Source organism: Mus caroli, chromosome 12, assembly GCF_900094665.2.
Source record: "Mus caroli chromosome 12, CAROLI_EIJ_v1.1, whole genome shotgun sequence".
Lineage (NCBI taxonomy): Eukaryota > Metazoa > Chordata > Mammalia > Rodentia > Muridae > Mus > Mus caroli.
In genome coordinates this window covers 48,083,433-48,103,197 of record NC_034581.1, presented here as the reverse complement: position 1 = coordinate 48,103,197, position 19,765 = coordinate 48,083,433, and the positions used below count along the sequence as shown (strand labels likewise).

Genomic DNA, 19,765 nt, shown 5'->3' with positions numbered 1-19,765 from the left:
AAAGTATACTGTAACCAAATACTATTTTGAGAGCACTAGAGATATAATAATTTTGTGTAAGGAAATAAAAATCTAGAAATCCTAAAAGATTATTTTAGGCTTCTAGCCGGGAAGAAGGAATAAAAAGTATTTAATATCTATAAAAAATCATCTAAAGGACTTAAAATGAAGATGCAGACTTGGCAGTTTAAGGCCTCTGTGAGGGCAATACTCTCACAAACGTTTAAAAGTGATCTGAAAAATTATTTCTCTGTGTCCTGAAATTAACTCTCTGATACACTGCTTAGTAGGTCAGAAGTAAGTCACGGATCAGGACAAAATCAAGGTTTATTTAATTGTGTGCTTTCCCACTACCAGTCTGTACATCACAGAAAATGTCTGGAAGAATGTATAGCAAACCATTAAGCCATCTGTTCATGAGATTGACAGGCATTGGCCTAATGGTTCTTCTTGAAGAAGGGAATTGCTAGTTTAATTTTCTGTAATATTCTGTCATTTTGATCTAAGTCTATATCACCTTTTATTGATCCATTCATTTAAGAAACTTTTCTTTTTAGAGTAATTTTATATTTGCAGAAAAACTTTACTAAGTACAAATTTCCCCAAAACTCCTAGCTATATTTCTTCTGTTATTAACATGGCATGTTACGGACCTCCATGTGGTCATGCTATAAGGCTGATCTCAGCACGGGTCTGTCAGTCAGCCGTGTTTGCATCAGTGTCCTCTAGCCTAGGACACAGCTGAGTGTACCTCACTGCACTGACTTCCCGGTCTCCTTGGTCTCTTGCTATCAAGAACTTAGTCTTTCCTTACTTTTTCATGACCTTGACAGACTTAAGGAATATAGGCCATTTTTCAAAAAGAATGTGTCTTAATTTTTCTGATGTTTTCTTGAAATCCAAAAGGCATGAAGATAAGAGCAGGGTGGCCCACAGGGTAATCCTAACACTCAAAAGACAGAAGCAGGAGGAGCAGTGGTTTAAGGTCACTCTCCGCTACATAGTAAGTTTGACGCCAACGTGGAGAACATGAAGACCAACCTCACAAATGTGATTATAGGTTTAGAAGGAAGGCCATCACAAAGATGATCACCTCACACCACGGGTGTGGATAGTCACGCATCCCTAAGGACACCGACCTCTTTGTTCGGTTAAGATCAGGTTTGCACATTTCTCTGTTGTGAAGCGACTCCTTCCTCATTCCTTACTCTGTTCCTTGAAAACAAACCCTCTAAATCTAGCCCACCCCCACCCCAGCGTGGGTTAACCTCTTCCTTCTGAGGATGGGAACACTAACATATACAACCTGGAGTTATTCTGTATGAAGATTTCTTTCTCCTGCTCATCTATGTATTCACTTTCTCTAATATTGTGCACACTCACGGGTATTCCTTTTGTTCTTAAGTTATAACCAATACTTTATGATTTATCAGATTTGGGCAGTAGATGCCCTTTTAGTTGGGTTTCTGCTAGTTTGGACTCCTCTTTGAAATGCACATCCTTCTGGGTTTGTTTTTTAATGTTTTCTCTCTCAAATTATAAAATGGCTGTGTTCATCTTGAGTGTTTATTTGTACTAGCTCCATAATTTGCATTTCTCCAAAATGTCTTTAATCTCTTCATTGAAGAACTTTATAAGGACAATCTAGCTAGCAAGTTTCTTCAACTAGCTTTTAACAAGTGTCGAGGGTTTGAGTGAGTGTGTACGTAGCAGAGCTCACCAGGGAGCCTCACACATACAACCACTCAGCGAGAAGGCCTCATTGTTGGATTTGCTATTACTACACACACTTATAATAAATTTGAATGTTTCTATTCCTAATCCAAAATGACACCCCACTGGCATGGCATCAAACCTTGCTATGGCTCCAGGTATTTCTTCATTTCTGAGGCTCCAGACCACATAAATTTAAGGAAGGGAAATCCCTCCATCCTTACCTCAGGAGCCTGCAGCCACTGGCCATAACCTACAAAATTGAAGACTTCGGTGGAAAGGTTCTCCTCTGATTTTCAAATCTAAATGAAACATTTTGAAGAAACAAAGCAAAATACAACAAAACAGAAACCAAGCATTCACACATACGAATCAAATTCGCATAAGATCTAGACAGTGCACGCATGAATCTCTGCCCGAAGTCGTTGCAGCTGTTGCTGTAAAATGCTGCAATGTCATCTTTTGGGAAGTGGATACTGTCCTACAGAGATAGATAGATAGATGATAGATAGATAGATAGATAGATAGATAGATAGATAGATAGATAGATAGATAGATAGATAGATGGCTAGATATACACTTATCTACTTCAGTATCCACTTCCTAAAAGATGATATATATGCCTTCGAATGAGTCCTAGTTCCTTAAACACAATGTCACTGTTTTTACACATTAATAGGAAACAAATAGATAATCCTTCTCATGAGTTAAACTTGAAAGGAAGTTCTGAGAGAGTAACTCGAGGGCGTTCTCTACCTCTAACACTCTGGTCATGAGAGTAGCTGCCGGGACTCTTCTGGAACAAGATCAGAAGTGAATCCTGGAGGATCTGTGAGCAGGATGGGAGTCTTAGGACCAGAGAGCTTCACATGAATGTCTTACAGCTCCTGAAGAATGTAGCCCAAGGAAAGAATTACAAGAACCTAGGCAAGCAAAGTCACCCTTGAGGAGTTTAAGAAAAGCCTCATCATTCTGGTAGGAATTATCCATCTTCTGGGGGAGACATACTACAGAGACCAGGTCAACAGAAGGCACAGATTCAATACATTAAAATAAAATTACAGGTATTTATTTATTTGGAGGTGTGCTATGTGTGTGCTACAGCTTGCATGTGTGCTGGTTAGAGAACAACTTGTGAGACTTGGTTCTCTCCTACCGTGTGGGCTCTGGGGATCAGACTAAGGTTGATCTGCCAGCTTAGTAGCAAGTGCCTTTACCCACTGAACCAACTCGCCAGCCCAGATTCCTTAATTATTAATGTTCAAATATTAATATTAACTAAACTTTGAAATCTATTAAAATGACATCAGTGGGCAGTGTTTGGGTTCCAGGAGGTCTGTCCCAGAAGTGAGTGTAGTATCAAATGTTTCGGTATTGTAAAAACAACATGCAGATGAGAGTAGCCTCGATTGAGTTATTAATCCACCTTGCATCAGATGAGAGATAGGAGAAAATAGAAAAATTTAATGTCTTTCATCCCGTAAGGGCTGCACAGAGAAACCCTGTCTCAAAAAACCAAAACCAAAACCAAAAAAACAAAGAACAAAAATTAAGAGTTCTCTGAAGCCTTAACTGGCAGCACCTTTTAGTGATGTCTCTTTGTGTCTAGGAACACTGGGTTAGAAAGATTTCTGATGGCAAGATGTATATTAAAGGATACAGACCCCTACCAGGAGTAACACTGTTAACATATAGTTGAAACACCTAAAAGAAAATGGACAGTCATAGTAACTGACACCTCTAATCACAGTACTTGGGAGGCTAAAGCGGCAGGACTGCTGAGAGTTTCTAAATGCAGAGACCCTGAATTTAGACAAAGGAAAGAAACTAGACATGGAAGTCCCTCAAGCCTACCACACAGGTGTATGGGCTATTTGATGCCTGCTTGGCTAATGAATGCTAGTCTTCTAAATATTGCTATGGATGGCAGGTTGTAATCTGAAACTCTCACTCATTGAACTTCGTATAAAGCTACGAAAGAATTACTATTACCACCTTAAATTTGGGAATTGACCATTGTTTCCAAAAATAACTTGAAAACTGTATGTGGTCAAACTGGCTTAAAGAAATTCTCAACTCCCATTCTTTATAACCTACGAGTTCTTATGAAGTTAAATGAAATGCTTTCCAGGAAATTTTGTGCCCTGAATATGTATATGTTACCTCTGTGTCTGTTTATATCCTCAATATCATGTTTAAAACTATAAGGCTAATTGTATTTAAGTATACTATATAGGCTTTGACCTGTGTTAGAGAATACATGCATATTTTTAATTATGTAATTTTCCTTGACAATATTTTGAGCTTTAACTTGGATTTTTATTATCCACTGGGCTCCAATATTTTTTGTATGGAAACATTTTCTAAAGCTAGAAACAAAATATAAGATATTTATAATAATATATAAATGATCTTTTAAAATAGCAATTGCATGGGAAGCCTTTCTATATCTTATCTAAGCCAAATCTCACTCTATTCACTCATTCTCCTCATATACTTGTATAATTGTTACATAACATGGGCAGCACCAGTACTTAGTAATAGTCTACACCCAACCAAAAGGCACTTAGGTCAGATTTACTACATGATTAAACCCCAAACCCCAATGAACTACATACTCATGTATTTCCCAGTTACACTTTCTAGTTAATAGAATTACTTAGAAGGGTTTATAATTTTCCTGACTTTCCTACCATCACTTTGCTACATACTTTGTACACAATCGTAGTCACTAAGCAGATGTTAAAAATGATACCTGCTGAAATCTGATTGCTGTTCTAAGAAGGTCTTTCAATCCTCCACACATCTAGAAAGTTCCTGAAACACTGTATCCACACTGATAAGACAGCGTACAGGTGGATCGTGGGGCATTGCCTTAGGAAACAGGGGTGATGTGAATTAATAGAACAGCCTTCGGACTCTGTGAGCAGCAGGAAAGACCCAGAATATGGAGATATAAGCAAATTACACCTGTCCTGAGCTCCACACAGGAGTATCATAGCCAGATTCCTTGCAGAACACAGGAACAGGAAGAGTTGCTGTTGTTAACAGCACAGCCGACTGTTTGGAGATTCAGCACACATGTGTTTACAAGTTCAGTGTGAATAAGTAGCAACATAAAATAAAAGAATTATTGCTTTATAAATTCAGAAGTTATGGGGACAGAGTTAGAGGAAAGAGAAAAGGCTTTAAAGGGGACCTGGGACTTGTAAGCTACCATGCAAGGCTGAATTGGTAAGTAGAATTCCTATTTGTCTCCCCAGCTCTTTACTGTGTTAAGTTAGTTTTGTGATGCCCTTTCCTGCCTAGTTGGCACAGACAGAAGATGCTGGTACAGGAGTCTGACCACTGAGAAGCCACAGGTCTGGAACTGAAACAGAAATTGTTATAAAATGAGGACAGGGCAGAGGCAAGCTATAAATAGTTCGTCTCTACTGATCACTGCTGGGCATTCTCTGTACCCACACCCTTCCCATCCAAGCACCAAGCCAGGAGTTTGATAAACATTGTTTCCAAGCTTGACAAAGCAGCTCCTACAAAGAAGAGCCGGGCCCAGGAAGGCTGGGTAGGCAGCTAGTCAATGGTGGGACTAACCTCTAAACCCAGAACTCTGAGCTCACCAGTGTCCTATCTGCTTTCTTCAAAGAAGCCAGTCTTCTGACTCCTCCGAGAGGAAGGGGTGCTGTTTCCCTCTATTTTAAACACAGCTGGAGGCAGCGTATGTTCCCAACATTGAGTCAGGGTGTAGTAGCCACACAGGAACTTTGGAGATACTTTGACCAGACAAACTTTTAGTTCAAATTTAAAACGTAACCCATCATCTAGGGCAACACCTGTTTCCTACACTCCATCCAGCGCTCATACCCTGTCGTCTCCCTCCTTCAGCACCACCATGCAGAAGCTACACTTGGTCATGAATACACACTGTAGCCAAGCTGGAAAAGGTTCAGAAGTGTCTAGAAAAATCATGGAAACAAGAGAGAGTTCCAGGAGATACTTCCTAATTGTATCCAGTCCGTGGTTTTTACAAAGGGAGGCCAGGAGATTGGAGAACCCAACCTAACCTACTACCCATTAAAAAATATATATACAGCCGGGCGTGGTGGTGCACGCCTCTAATCCCAGCACTCGGGAGGCAGAGGCAGGCAGATTTCTGAGTTTGAGGCCAGTCTGGTCCACAGAGTGAGTTCTGGGACAGCCAGGGCTATACAGAGAAACCCTGTCTCAAAATACCAAATATATATATATATATATATATATATATATATATATATATATGTATATATATATACATGTACACACACATACATCAGCTCAAAGTCACCAAAGGTTTAGGCAGGGTGGGGCGGGAGGCGGGGAGGGAGATGCACAGAGTATCTGACACACACCACTCCTAATATCCCCCTGGGGAGAAGAATGGGGACAATGCTCTCTCCAGAGCGGAAATGCCAAATGGAAAGACGTTTGAAGTATTCAGAAGAGTTATGTTGAGAAAGTTTGGAAGACAAAAAAACAAAAAAAACAAAAAACAAAAAACCGGAAGAAGTATAAATCTGACCCCAAGAACAATTACCTGAGGCTACCAATCTGAATTCCTGAACAGTCAGCTCTCGCCTCTATACTAGTCATCAACAAACATGGGTCCCTCAGAGGAAAGGAAATGAATTAAAGGTGTGTGTCTCCCAAACACTTGTAAACATTTAACCTCAGTAAGATATTTTTAGTGCAAGCTTTTTTTTTCTTTTTTTCTTTTTTTATCTTTTTGGTTTTTTCAAGACAGGGTTTTTCTACATAATAACCCTGGCTGTCCTGGAACTTGTTCTGTAGACCAGGCTGGCCTCGAACTCGCGAAGATTCCCCTGTTTCTGCCTCACAAGTACTGGCATTAAAGTCATGCAACACCATGCTTGGCTAGTGTGTAAACAATTTTTATAGAAAAAAATTGAAAATTATTTGTGATAAATGCACACACTTTATAGTTTTAATGGAACTTTGTTATTTGAAAAAACTAAAAAAAAAAAAAATTAAAGGAAGAAGATTAAGCACATTTTTAAGGTGCCAGAGAAATAATGGAGTCTGCTCCAATATAACCACCTGAGAATGACACAAACGACGACCTTCATATTCCTCTCAGAAATGTCTTTAGAAACCTGGTCAGAGGGAGTTTTGTGAGTGGACATGGCATTACACAATGCTAAGGGAGAGACTTCCCACGAACCTGCCCTTTCTTACAGCAATTTCTCTTCATATCAACCGACAGCTGAGCGTTTAGATCGCATACAAGGTACTGTGGTAATACCTGGTAACCATGACATAACCACTTCTCAAGTGTCAACATCTGCCAGGTGCCAATCTGTGACCTGTGAGCATTACTACCAAGCTTGCGAGGCTGGCTTTATCATTTCCATTTTTAAAATGAGGATGCTGAAGCTTGGCGAAGTTAAGCATAAGGTCCTGATGTTGGAAGCAGAAAAGGCCGAAATCCACCCCAGAGCAGCCTTCACTGTCACCTGGAATACTGTACACTTGCTTGACTTGCTCACTGAGGACTGATTTTCATTCACTGACATATAGTAAAAAGTAATAATTTATGATAACAAATGATTTTTATTAAACCACATAAAGTTGATAATTATTTGGCCATTTGACCACAAGAAAAATGGGAATCCCATATGATTCAAACTCATAAAAGCAGTTGGTCACATTTCATAAAGATGTCCGAGGCAGGTATGAATTTCCAAAGAGATTCCATACTCAATGGGTAGGGCAGGAAGAACCTAATTTTTTATCCAGATCATTCCTGAATGTATATGATGTGGCAGGGGAGAGAGAGAGAGAGAGAGAGAGAGAGAGAGAGAGAGAGAGAGAGAGAGAGAGAGAGAAAGAATATGCACGAATCCACAAGATAGGGACGTTAGAGAGAATTACTATGAAAGAAAAGAACTGGTTAGTTTAAATGGAACCTTATGAAACACAGATGAAACTAGAGGCTGACAACCATGATATGCTCGGAAATTCAAACTAAAGACACACACAAATGTGAGAAAGATGACAGATAAACACTACTGTCTAAACATTTGTTACAAAAACTTGTGTGTTGAAACCCCAACTTCAAAGGTATTAGCAAGTGGAGCCAATAGGAACTCTCCAGATTCCAGAAAAATAGAGGTTAGTGCCCACATAAGGGAGGCTCAAGACAAAACCAGAAAACTGTGGTTCCCTTCTGTGAATACTGCACACCAAGGCTGCAGTAACCTTGGATCTCCGGACTCCATCCCTCCCTGTGACAAAAGAGGTTCTTTTCTTTTTAATTTTATTTAATTTAATCTTTTTTTTACACTCCAGATTTTATCCACCTCCTGGTCCACTGACTGTTCCCCATCCCATACCTCCTCCCCATCCCCCTGTCCCCACCCTCTACCCAGACCTCTAAACTCCCTGGGGCCTCCAGCCTCTTGAGGGTTGGGTGCATCTTCTCTGACTGAACCCAGACCCTGCAGTCCTCTGCTGTATATGTGCTGGGGGCCTCATATCAGCTGGTGTATGCTGCCTGGGTGGTGGTCCAGGGTCTGAGAGATCTCGGAGATCCAAGTTAATTGAGACTGCTGGTCCTCCTACAGGGTCGCCCTCCTCCTCAGCTTCTTCCAGCTTGAGGAGTGAGTTTCTGTTAGAAACGACCTACTTTAGAGTATAACAGCTTTACTGGATTAAGACAATACATTTAAATATTTCCATCTACATGAGGACAATAAACACACCTAAAATATTGGATCATGTTATTGAAAGTCAGAAAGATAAACAATTAAAAGATACAGAGAATCCTTAAGTGAGATTAAAAATATTTGAGGTAATAGAAAATTAAAAAATCATTCAAATCTAATCGGTTTGTTTTAGCCCTTGTTTTCCTGTGAAGGAAACCAAAGTTTTGGGAATTACCCTAAGATACCAAAGCTCAGTTTCAGTGCTCCAGCCAGTGTCTCCCTGACGCTATTGCCATTTGAACACAAAAGTGCTATTTGAACACAGTAACATCCCTAGATACTGCAACCCGCCTTGCCCCGTGCTACAGGCATAAGGACTCCTCAGACATCATAACCATTTCTCTTGTAGCACAAGACTGATAAAAATAAATTTAAACAGGTCTTACAATCATAAAAGGAAAAAAAACCACTGAGTTTTCAATTTTCTTATTCGGGGTACTTTTCTAATTGCTGCTGGGCAGTCTGTCTTTTTAAAGAGGAAGTTACTCTAAAAACAGTTTGTTATTAAAATGGGTTAAATTTCAAGAAAAAAGAGAACACCTATTCTTAAAGAAATACATTAGAAGCATGAGATTTAAACCAAGTCTCTGGAACAGAAGTCAGCAGTAGATACATATCTAAGTAGATCTTTATGACTAAGAGACAGTTTGCCTCTCGCTCCACGTGAGTTAGAGTGCGCTGCCCTCCTTCGTGGCTTCATGCGTAGGTTGCACGCTCCAGCAATAGCTCCCTTCGCTGCCACATTCCTGTGCGCTTCTGCCTTTCCTAATTATTTTCACCTGGGTATTTCTGACAGGGAAGGGCCTCCTCCATGAGTGCGTTTATCACAAAGTCTCCTCAAGCTCACCAATCCATCAAGCATAGTCTAGGCTAAGGATTCAGGATAAAGAAGAATAAATGACTCTGATCCCAACAGAGCTTCAAACTCACCAAAGGAGACAACCACCAGAAGATGAACCAACGTGTCTGTCTGTTCTTCTGTCGATCTGTTCTGTCTGTCTGTATCTTCACTGTGAGTATGTACAGCAACTTTCTGTCTTTATATCATGTGTGTTTGTGTGTACTTGCATGAGTTTATATACACCACAAATATATAGGACCTCTCAGAGATGGAGAGAGCATTGGATCGCCTGGGACTGGAGTTACAGGTTGTTGTAAGCCACTGCCTGCTGAGCATTTTCTCCTCTCCCTCTACCACTGAGCTACAGAGCCCCAGCTCCCTCTCGGACCCCAGCACTCTTCCCTGCTTCTTTGTAACAAATAAATTAAATAATACTAACCAAAACAAAGGGGCTAGGATGACCAAGCAGAAACCAGCAGGGTGAAACTTAGCTCTTCTTGAGATGGTTATATTATCATTTTCTTGGTTCTCAGTTTCACAATCTATTCATTTTCAGTTTTATTTAAAACCCATGTGTTTACATTTTTAATCACCAGGATTGAGGAGATAGCTACGTGGTAGAGCTCAAGGCCCTGAGGTTGATCCCCAGAATGAAACAAGCAAACAAACAACAACAAACATTATTTATTCCATGCTGAAGTAACTTCAGACTTTTTTTTTTTAATCTGATATCAATTACTTTTATTTATTGCTAAATTTCTGTCTGAACCTTTACTAGTTCTCAGAGCAAACACCACTGTTTTATGAGGTTTTTTGGTTTGTTTGTTTGTTTGTTTAACCTTTATTTCCTAACTTATGACTCTGTTCTGGACCAGCTGCCCTTCTGAAGCAGGTGCTTACAGTATTTTATAGCTACCATTCCAAGCCAGTGCAGAAGAAATATGCATCTTCCTAGCTTGCTATTATGCCTACCGACTTCTCATTCTCACTTCCCTTATCTTTATCTTTAATTAATAATGGTAATAAAGGGCTTTTATTAATCATACTTACCAGGCCTATTTTCATTTTTACACATAGTTTTCTACCACATATAATCCCCCTGTTTTAGCTATTATTAGTAGATAGGCTTCCTACAATAGTGATTAAAATTATTCTTAAAGAGACAGTCTAATTCACAGAAACACGAACACCAGATTGAACATAGGGCAGTACTTGAACTATTTTTTTATTTTTATTTTATTTATTTATTTATCTATCTATTTATTTTGGGTTTTTTGAGACAGGGTTTCTCTGTGTAGCCCTGGCTGTCCTGGAACTCACTCTGTAGACCAGGCTGGTCTCTAACTCAGAAATCCGCCTGCCTCTGCCTCCGCCTCCCAAGTGCTGGGATTAAAGGCGTGTGCCACCACCGCCTGGCTGAACTATTTTTTTTAAAGATTTGTTTATTATATGTAAGGACACTGTAGCTGTCTTCAGACACCCCAGAAGAGGGCATCAGATCTCATTACAGATGGTTGTGAACCATCATGTGGTTGCTGGGATTTGAACTCAGGACTTATGGAAGAGCAGTCAGTGCTCTTAACCACTGAGCCATCTCTCTAGCCCCTGAACTATTAAAGATGAAATGCAAGTAGATTATTTCACAAGGGGCATAGGGGAGCCGTGCTGTATGTAAAGAGGGTAAGGGTGGTGTAGAGACAGGACCCTGGAGGCTGCTGACCAGACCTGACATGCCCAGCATAGAACTGTCTTAAGTAACTGTGCATGGGGTAGACACGCACAGGAGCAGGAAGGGGTGCTAGGAACGCTGATTTTTGAGTGAAGCAGTGAGTGAACGTCATGAGTTGTTTAAAAAGCATTTACGTTGAAAAGTCAACTAAGAGTAGATGAAAGGGGGACCAGTGTGCTGGCACCTCATCCCAAGTGTCCAGAGCAACAGAACAAGTAAGCAGGACGTTTGCAAGTAGCAATCTAGCACTCAGACAATCATACAGTGTTGAATCTGCGACAAGCTCTCCAAGCTTTGTGTGTGTGTGTCCTTGTAGTCGTCCCTATTTTTTATGTTTTCTTCCTTTTAGCAGATGGTGGACATTTGATGCATTTGTTCCTTGCTGACGACTGATAAAATCATCTGAATTAAGCTGGTTATATGGTTTGTACAAAGCCATGTTAAGTTTCAACACTGTTATGGTGTGTGTAGTTCTTGGGGCTCGACCCTTGAAGAGAACTCCATCCTTAGGCTTCCAAGTGACAGCAAATCCCTTTATAGACTGCTCGGGGGTCCTATGTATTCATACAGTCAAAAAGAAAAAATAAGTTATCATTTTTCCTCAAGGTAGCATCCTGCATGTTAATTCTCTGGCAACCATGCAAATCTGTAGATTAGCAAATGGACAAGGCCCTCTCTGGTTGTCGTGATGAGTGGGCTGCACCCCTATCTTGGGGCCCAGAGCAAATCACCAGAGCATCATTACCACAAGCAGTAACACTGGATCTGGACTGTGGGACATTAGCAAGACAGGGTTCATTATATTGACTGCAATTCCCTTTTTAATTAAAATATATATATATGAACTCTTCCTGCAGTGATACAACCTCCAATCCTAGGCCTCTGGCCTCCTGGGGAGAGGGACTAAGATGATGAGTAAGGGGCAGAGAGGGAGTGGTAAGCTCAGAGCCAGCCAGCATAAATACGTTGTGTAATTAGTTAAATGGGAGTTAAACAAAGAAGCTGATAAAAGTAATCTGGTAGTAAACAAAGGGCAAGAGAATTGCTCTAAGCCCTGAACCAATAGGATGGTTAATTAGCTCGCTTTGCAAAGAAGACTGATTCTCCCCTGAAAGCAACAGTGGTGACACATAAACCTGGCTTCCCAAACATCGTCAGGTATAATGGAATATGTCCCTCACTGCCTATAAAACCAATCCCACTGAGTTACCGTGCGCACTGCTGGTTCCGACAGGGTGGGGAAGCCTTTTGCTCTGAGTTGTTTTAATAACAAACAGTGGTCCCTTAGCTTTCAAGTTCTAAACTATGTCTGAAGTGTCTCAGGACTACCGTATAAGACAGCCTCAAACTCAAATGCTTATAGAGCCCAGGCAGCACCAAAAGGGACCATAAAGAACTCACTGCCTATTTTACAGAGTCCCGTATAAAATGAAAACCCAGATGCCCTTAGGCAGATATTATTAAGTTCCCAGATCACAGATAGCATCAGAGTACTAAGTCACTTGTGGGCTTATCTAACTGCCCAGGTTATGACATAAGCTGCAACCCAGGTTCAGTTCAGACACCCGTCAGTTTGAGAGCTTGTTCTGAGAGTTCCACACGCACCCCCTTGTTCTCCCTTGATTCAAGCATATGGTTGCAAGATGGCTGAGAGAATTTGGAGCATGCTTTATGGCTGGGGAGCCAAGAAAAGTATAGCTGGTGGATTATAAGGGAAACAGTCTCTCTTACATCACCAAGTCTTAACATCGAATCAAGGATTTAGATTCTAACAGATAAATGTTCCTGGGGAGGAAGCCTTATGCCTTTTTAATCCAGAATGCCTAACAGTCGGATACTATTGCACAAAGTCCTGTAAAAAGTGATACTCCCACAGGAAGTCTCACTGCTGACAGAAGGGTCCGTTTTCCAGGTACCAGCAAAGATGAGGGAGCGTTCAATCCAAGTGTTTGTTTTGCTTTTCTACCTTGGCAAGCCAAGGTGGGCACATAAACGTTGCTATAGTTGTGCTCTGGAATATTCCCAGAGGTTCTTGTTGTAAGTACTTGGTGCCCAGCTGGGGTCACAGTATGGGGAGGTGAGACATGGAGAAGTCTTCGATAATCATTCTTGCCTCTGGTTCCAGTCCAGTTCTCTACTTTCTGATTCACCAAGATATGGGAGGCTGCCCCTCAACCTCCTGCCACCATAAAGGTTCTCAGTCTCGTGCCACAACTTTCCGGTCAAGAGGGAATACTAATGCAAGCAAGAACTAGAAATGCTCCCGTAGACACATAACTTTAAATAACTTAGTTAAGATGCTGATTTGAAGACTTCTCACTGGAACTGATATTTCACAGCACGCTAGTGAAAATGTTTAAGGTTGGAGCCTTGTGCGCATGCCCCTCCACCAGCCGACTAACTTCCCAGAATGCTCTACCTAGAGGCCGCTCCAGGAAGGGAGTTTATCAAGGTGAGAAATATGTCAGTAATTTTTTTTATATCTCTCCTTAGTTTGTCTTATACAGTTTTTTTTTATTTTTACAAGTCAGTTTTTTTTCAAATGAGACAGAAATATACTTTCTGAATTATTGCAATTATATTTCTCAGAATAGCTTATACCAATAAGACATTAAGGGCAATATTGACCTTTTTAACACCTGGCAAGATTCTCATCCATCCCAAGGAGAAAAAAAATGGCTATTATTCAATGTAGTGTGTTCAACCCCATATATAAACTGTGCATAGACAGCTATAAGGGTATAGTGCTTTCTATATTATCACATGGAATCCAAATAAACAGAAGCAGTTTTTTAGTATTCAGGTGAAAAGAATCACCCTTCCAATTGTACCAGTTTATTTTCATCTTCCCTCTAGAATTCACTGTGTGCGTGGATGCTCTACTGTTTTCTTAGCAAACTCTCGATTCTGTACCTCATGCAGAAACAAACGTAAGCCTTCTTGGAGCAGTCTACGTCAATGACTAACTTCTTCCCAGAACCTAGAAAAAGCTAATGCACCCTGTGGAGTAATATTTCTAAGTATTCGCCACACCAGAATCAATATCAGTGTGCTGTCAGTGTGTGCATTAGCCTATATTAAACAAAGAACAGCCCCTAGAGCCTTGTAATGACACTGGGGGTGGATAGCTGGGGATGGGCGAGACGAAGCAGAGATGACTGTATTGGCTCTCCACAGGCGCAAGGCTTCCGGGATGTTGCACAAGGTTGTGATTCTTACATTAATTAGATCACACAGCACTCGGTTTCAGCCACTGATACATCCAGCCAAATAAACCCTCTTTTGATTTTCTTGACTCAAGAGATGGATTCATATTAGACCCTCTAGCCTGTGAGGGAGGTTTCCGTTTTTACATGACGGGTGTTGCCACCAAACGCAAACATATTAAGGTTAGCAGAACACTACAGATATTGCTGATAAGACAGGAACCACAGACTTGAATCACTAGTGACTCAGATAAGACTCACTGTAGGAGACCTGTCATGGCCATGCTCACTCTTGGAGTAGTTCAAATGTTCAGCTAAACAGGGGTCCCAGCAAAGGGCTGAGCCTCAGTTCTGCATTACTTCAACAGCTGTGGTCAGAGTAATTATTCACATCTGGCCAGGAGTCGTGTTCATTTCTACAGTAAAAAATGATCAGAGTGCAGTGAGAGTGCATTCTACCTGTGAAATCTGACTTTCGGATTAGAATCAGGAAGGGTGGGGTCCTGCAATCGAGTGGGGATGAATAAAAGAAGGCGTCATAACAGTGGGGTGGCTGTGGAAAGCTCGCAGGCTTCACAGCCAGGCTGCACTGGTTTGGAATTCCAGCCCAGTAATGTATAAAACATGTGACTTTAACCAGGTGACTAACCTAGGAATGGGTTCTGTAAAATATGAGTACCAGTGCCCAATCTCCTGAAGTGACATTGGGACTTTCTATCTCCTGATTCCTCCTGAGAGCTAAACAAGCTGATGCACAAAGCCTGGCTCAGTAAAACTGATAAATAATGAACTGAATAAATAGTAGCTATAGTTGCTATTGTAATTATTTGTATTAGTCCCACTATAGCCTAGTTATCTAGAAAGATTTAAATCATTATACCTTTGTAATTCAGGAACAAAACCATAACCAAAAGTATAGGTTAACTGTTTGTGTGACTTACACAGTCTAAACTTGGCCACATGGGCAGCACAGTTTTGATAATATTCCAGTCATTATGTACAGCAAAATACTTGAAATTCTAGAAAATTTTCACTGACGCACCAATAAATTCAGCCACAGAACAAACTCTCTCCCTCCCCCATACACACACACACACACACACACACACACACACCCTTGGGGATATATTAAAACTACCGCAACTGAAATAGCCTTAGCTAGTAATTAAGGCACAGCTAATCAGAGTGCAGAGTGCAGCACAGGCTGTGGTCCTCCAAGAAACAGAACACTGGGTGACAGCTCTTGCTATCGGGGCTTTGTTCTCCTGGAGCAAAAAAAGCACAAAAGCATAAAGTTGAGGAACTGTGGCTGCATGTTGTGGGGGTTGGGAGGATGACAGGTTTGCCTGCGCTGGGCGGATGTTCCGCTAGCGTGGCAGTCCACACCCGCCAATGCCCTTCCCCACCCTCAAAGCATGACTTCACTTTTCTAACACTGCCCTTAAGGAATCTGGCCTCCGTGACTTCCAGTAACCATACGTTTCACCCAGGAGGAAGCAGCGGAGAGCACTGTTAGACAAAAGGGGGGGGGGGGGAGTTAAACCAGGAAAAAACCCACTAAACTGCTGCCTTCTGTTTCACTCCTAGCAATTTGTGTCACTGAACAAGTCTTTTCCTCGGAAGCAGTACTTCCAGGGGTTCTAACTACTTTCCCTCCCCCCATTACCTCTCCTCCCTTTTACCTGAGAGCTTCTGACTTGGCTGCGTTCACACCCAACGGTCCCAGCAGAGCTCTCTGTTCACACTATGCGTCTCACACACACACACACACACACACACACACACACAAGCAGGCAGTGAGCATCCATACTCTTAATTGCTCGTGGGAAGGCCAGGCCGAATTGACCTCTTCCATCCCATATAGTTGCACGCGAGCGAGATAAGCTTAAAAGACTGGGAGTAGCATGTGTGTGGTGTGGGGTAAACAAACTAATTAAAACCCCAAGCTGTACCACTCCGCCTAGTGCCTGTGCCTAAGGGGACCGCTGTGCCCAACTCCATAGGAGAGAAAAATCAACGCAAGCTGGCTGGAGATGTTGCTTTTCCGGCTTCCTCTGAAATATGTTTTAGGCTCCATCTAAACTGTTTAGGCTCCAACAATCTTAACTAATTACAAGCAACTCAGGGGGTGCTATTCTTTCCAGTAAGACTGTATAAATAAAAACTATCAGCTCACTGCACTGAAACACAGGACCACTCCCTGACTGTAAACCGGCAGATTGATCAACTGAATGGGCATGTGCTTTCTCTCCCCCAGTAGCAATCAGCTGCACCAAGGAAATTCATTTCATTTCCCAAAACAAAAGGCAACGATACCCTGTGCCATACTGACCTGTTAGACTGGTTTTTAGCAAATAAAATAGTAACGACTCTTAAAAGCAAGCCCTGGATTAAATGTAAACATCGTATGTTTATCTGGAGCTTTGGAATTGAGTTGAGGTTCCGGGTCCAGAGATTTGCATTCCTAACAAACGTCAAGGCCCCTGACATTTATCCATCACACCAGGTTGGGGCTAAAGTTAAGCATGAGCCCAAGCGGCAGCGCCACTGGCCTTTCCAGAGTCTCTCTCCTGGGTTATCCTTGACTGTAACTGCCGCAGAGAGGAGACTTGCTCCTCTCTCAGTTACAAACCAGCCTGGAAGCAACTCCAGCTTCAGCTTCCTAACTATGGAGGACATGAATTGAAGAGATTCCACACAAATCAAAAAGACATAAATAATTTCATCTGGTTTCAGTCTTAATGTTTTTAACAAATTATTTCTTGAACATGCAAGAGAATCCCCTTTCACATGCACATAAGGTTATGTCAAATGCTTATTCAGCACTCATTCCTTGCCATGAAGAATCTGAAACCCAATGGAGGTAAATACTGAATTCCGTTCTGCAAGTCACTAAATATTTCATAAATCACAGAAGCAAATGGGACCAATTAGCCCTGCCTCATAAAAAAGAAACATATCTTTACAATGTTAAAATACAATGAACCACACATTTCAGAGCTTATTTAGGCTTTTGCAATAGAAAATTTTCTGTGCTTTTTTTTTTTTTAATTCATGAGAACACTAAAAATAACAGGCGGAGACAGAGCAAGAAATCTTTGCATTTTGATTTTTCTGCGACTCTCACAGGCCTTTGTCTTAACACAGCAGCCTGAAAACAGAATTAGGCAAAAGAACCCTTCTTTCTCCAGTCCATTTTAAGCAGACAACATCCCCCTCCCCATCCCTGCCTTAGCAGACGCCACAGACTAACCAACAAAACAGCCTTGCAATTAAGGCCCAAACGTTTAACACTCACCATCTCCTGCTCCCAACGTCGCCTTTTGATGTTTACAGCACATCTGTAGGATGCAATACTAGGAGATGCCTTGTTTGACCTGCTGCATGATGCTGTGACATCAGTTCAGATGATGCAGCTCATTATGGGAAAGGCTGCTGTTGCTATGGCAACTGGGATGTGCTAGGAATCCTTGCTGCATTTCCAGTGGAGCCTGAGACAATACAGAAGCCCTGTAAGAAGCAGACAATATGCAAAATGCAGTCCAAAGAAACAGGGCTCCTCATTGGACTAAAATCTGTAAGTTTAAATGGGGATTTCTTAGAATAATTTTAGAAAACAAAATAAAAATTACCTCTTCGTTTGCTGCTCTACATTTAGAGAATAAAGGTGCAAGTGGAATGTCGATTCAGTACTCAGAAAATACAAACTCATATTCATGGTTCCCTATCAGGCAATTTGATCGCTCTTCTCTCTGGCTAGTAATGATACCTCTTTAAAAGTTATTAAAAAGAGGTTTAGTTCATCTGACAAAGAGAAAAAGAACAAAGCATGGATTTTAAAACAATTTAAAATGTAATAAACAGCTGACCAAGTGAGTCTAATTCTAAAGTGCACAGACTAATAATCGTCAGAACATGGGCAAAGCCTCCGCCAGCTAGGTCTGCCCTGAGGGTGTTCTCGGGTAGACACCACCCCACAGAGCCTGCTGCTGGAGAACTCTTAACCTTCAGGAGCAGTGAAAAGAGGTTGGATCCTAGAGACCCATCCCCTATCTGACAGAGAACTCTTCCTACACATGGCCAAAAAGCAAGTATCTTCTGGGGTTTAAATCTGGAACAAGTGGAAGACCTGTAGAAATTTCTTGTGACTGCCACTCGCAACCCTTGGGGTTTGTTTTGTTCTTTTTGAGGCTGTCAGACTGCCTAGCAAGGAGGCTATTACTCTCTCCCCTCCCCCACTGGACCTCTGACAGGCACATTAAAACAAGACACGAAGAGGATTTCTCCAGTTAGCCAAAGGAAAGGAAATCCAAATGAATCACTTCTTTCCAGTGTGAAGCATAAACAAACATCGTGTTGTGACCCTGAGGAGAGCAAACCGTGGACCAGCTCCCCATCTCACTCATCTAAGGCTTGCAGGCCACTGACAGAGAAAGGCACAGCCAAGCGGACCTACATCCATTCTGTCTCTACCACTCTGAGAAAGCACAAAATTCTGAAACCTAACACAGAATGAGACAATTATATTGTCCAATCATCTCTTAATTGTCCCATACTTCTCTTAATCAGCAGGGGGCGGTGGGGTTGGGGGGAGGCTCTGAAGGAACTCAGGCAGCCTCCTGTAAAGAAAAACTGATAAAATCAGAAGAGGTGCCACTCTCCAGCCTTCCACAGAGCAGCCCTTCCTTGGATGTGAAGTCATGATCGCTCTTGCTTTTCCTAATAAGGAACAAGGAAGGGAAGAACAAGAGTAAAACCTGTCTATACACTCAGCAGCACAACAGAACTTGACTCCCTTATCTTAGACCACGTGGTACTCACACACTGAGAGGTCAGCATGGAACCGCTGCAAAGCCCAGAGCACCGACCTGGGGCTCAGGAAATCTACCAGTGATGGTACTCCCTCCGAGAGCTCCTTCTGTGTATTCAGGGTCAGTAGCCTCTCTGGGGCTCAGGGGTTTCGTCTGAGGGAGGATAGACTTAGATAATAATCATGGTTTGCTAATAATATTTTTTTTCCTTTATGCTACAGAGCAAAGTTGGGCTTCCTTCACTGGGGCAGGGGTGAAGAGGCCCAGAATCAAGACTGTTGGACCCTTCTTGGCATAATTATTAACCCTGCCTGCTATAGAGTACTGCTGGCCTCCCTGAAAAACTCTTAGGCCTCCAGAAATAAATAGGGTGAAAGCCATAGAACTAGAACAAGATTAGCCTTTGCAGAGAAGGTTCCATAAAGAGAAGAGGGCAGGCCAACAGGACAGACAGATAAAAGAGAATGTCATTTTACCCAGTCATAAGGAGAATGAAATTATGTCATTTTCAGGGAATGTGGGAAGAACTTACAGATCATGACATTTAGCAAAATAAGCCAGCCTAAGACAGACCAATCCACATTTTCTTTCAATCACACCTGAACACAGTTCCTCAGAATGAGAAAATGTCTACAGTTCCCCTTTCCAGATTCCAGGCATGGTGAGAAAGATCAGACATCTCAGTAAATCTGACATCAAGTCAG

General features: G+C 41.7%; 1 protein-coding gene across 4 annotated transcripts in view; it reads right to left on the bottom strand.

Annotated features, from left to right (window-relative positions):
- Akap6 (A-kinase anchoring protein 6) overlaps positions 1 to 17,675 on the bottom strand; it is a 432,222-nt gene extending 414,547 nt beyond the window's left edge. For all 4 annotated transcript variants that reach the window (XM_029484604.1, XM_029484605.1, XM_029484603.1 and 1 more), the window contains exon 1: positions 17,549 to 17,675. The gene's annotated coding sequence lies outside the window, so the exon portion shown is untranslated. The remainder of the gene's footprint in view (positions 1 to 17,548) is intronic.
- Between the last annotated feature and the right edge of the window lie 2,090 nt (positions 17,676 to 19,765).